Here is a 2,627-nt window from a genome sequence, read left to right on the forward strand (position 1 = left end):
TGGCGAAGCCATGTTGATCTCAGCGTGATTGGGTTTGTCGGTGAGGATGCTCCAGCTAACTTGGCTGTCGGAGGAGGGGAAGAAGATCTTAGGCGTGTGGAGATGGAGCCCGGGGTACTGCTCCGCTGTGATGGAGGGTTTCATCATTGGAGCAGCTCCGGTGAGTTGTACGACGCCGAGGCTGAAGCGGGACAAGAGAGACAACGTTAACCTGAGTAGAATTCTAATAGCATCTCCAATAGATGACGTAAAATACATAACCACAAAGTGCTAGATGTAAAATACATCAGCCGCTCATCTCTGAACTTACCTGTTGAAACTGAACTTAACTGTCGAAACCGAATTTTTCTGTCAAAACTGAATTTTACTGTCGAGACTGAACGCACTAGTAGCAGAAAAGCAGTAGCAGCAACAGCAACGCGTGCGAGAGCCAGCTGGTCATGTAGCAGCATCAGGTGAGGCTACCCTGAGCCGCCAGCCATCACCGGCCAAACAGCCGCCCCCCGCTGCCCCGCCCGCCTCGAAACCACTCCCCACTGCCGGTCCGCCGCGGCCCTGGCCATCCCTCTACCCCCTCCCCCCCCCCCCCCCCCGTGCCGAGCTTTTTCTCCGGCGATCCCCACGCCACCACCCCACCACCGCCGGCAACCACCGCCCCCACCCTGAACCCTAAGATAGATACTGGGGTACCTCTCCGGCGAGCCCCCCTCCCCGCTGTGACTGAAGTGTAGCTAAATCGGAGCAGCATCGCAAGCAAGAGCGAGAGCGAGAGAAGCAGCGCGAGCAAGAGCAAGAGCAAGAGAAATAGCAAGAGCAGACCAAGCAAGGGACCGAGAGCAAGAGCTGAGCAGCAGCGCGAGCGAGAGCTAAAGCAGCAGCAGCTCCTACTAACGTGGACGTCGCCGCCGAGGGAGCGACACCGTGGAGGAAGTGGCCGGCGATGCCACAGTGGATGGAGCCGCGCCGTGTCGGCTCGGGACCGAGCGCCGGCAGCACCGTGAGATCGAATCAAGAAGAAAATGCGGCGATTAGTGTACAACCTCTTTGGTGGCGCAGATTAGGCCTCATCTTCATCCGAGGAAACGGTGATGATGATGCTCTTCCGGTGGTGCAGGTGAAGACGACGGTGTGGGAATTGAGGTGGCGCGAAAGATGAGGGGAACATCGGGGCAGCTCCTTGGAGGTGGAGGACGGGGTGGCTGAACCGGCGGGACGACGAGATCGACGACGGATCCTCATCCGGTATGGTGGATGAGGGATGTCGAGGTGTTGCTGTGGACGACCTCGTCGGGGAAGAGGCTCCGGCTGGGTGGCGGACGGAGGAGGGTGTGGGGCTTCGCGGATTTTTGAGGCCTCGGTGTAAGAATGGGTGGGCGGATGGGATGGGAGTGGGGAACCATGGCTTAGGGGGGCGCTTGTCCGAAATGTGGGGTAAGTTACGGAAGTACCCCCACCGATTTGAGCTAGGCGGTTCTTTCGGTTCAGGGGTATCACGGGCATTTCGCGTGTCGGGATTTCACAGGAGGTGGGAGTATTCTCGCACGTTGTAATTTTGGAATAGCAAGGCGCAGGTTGAGATGGAGGGAGTTGTCGAAGCACAACGAGACAAAGATATATCTTAAATATTTCGGGAAAACAAGGCGCAGGTTGAAGAGGCGGGAGTTTCGCTGCACGATAGACAAAGACGCTAGCTTGAAATTTTGGCATAACAAGGAGCGGCTTGAATTTCGGGAGAACAAGCTTAACGTGTACCAAAATAAAGACAATTCACACCTCATCACTAGAGAGAGCCATGTCCCATTTTACTATATTACTAGAAATGCATTCAAATATAACAAAAAAACTAAAAAAATCGGGACAACAAACATAACGTGTACAGTACCAAAACAATTTGCACTTCCCTCAACAATAAAAAGACAATGTGTGTTGTCTAGCATATGGACTAAATTTGAGTACATTTTCCCTGTTTGAATGGGATTGTACTCAGGTTAGTTATACAACAATCTAAATATTATCTTCACAACACAAGACATGAATATAGGAGAAGTAAATTCCTATATAAATACGAACTACATGTACATACGATCTCAAATTCAAATATATGTATCCATTTTATGTTGAATTCAAATCATAGTACATGTATACTCTAGCTAGATGTTCAGAATCCAAACCATGTATGATATACTACGTACAATGTGTTTAACAAGAACAACACACACACAAACACCATTTAGACTAGTAAGGTACACGTGCATTGCACGCATGAGATTTGGCAACCAAATTATGAATAAATACCACATTATAGCATGTAAGCTTTGAGTCATATATGCATGATGTAGATGTTCGTTTAATTATAGTTCATTTCATTCAAAATCATCTAGTTTGTATAAGAAAGCTAATCTATTTTAAGATTCATGGAATTGTGCGTTGTAAGGCATAAAGTAAAAACAAATGATGGCAAATCATGTGGAAAAACAGTTGGGCAATTCTGATACGGAAGATTCTAGAACAAAGAAGAAGTGCTTGTGTTTTGAGGTTTGTGCATTATGCTTAAGTTCAACCATGGATTCTTCTAGATTGTACATATCGGGCATTCTTTATCTCTCACGTGCATGCGCAACGATCGA

Source organism: Triticum aestivum, chromosome 2D (assembly GCF_018294505.1).
Source record: "Triticum aestivum cultivar Chinese Spring chromosome 2D, IWGSC CS RefSeq v2.1, whole genome shotgun sequence".
NCBI lineage: Eukaryota > Viridiplantae > Streptophyta > Magnoliopsida > Poales > Poaceae > Triticum > Triticum aestivum.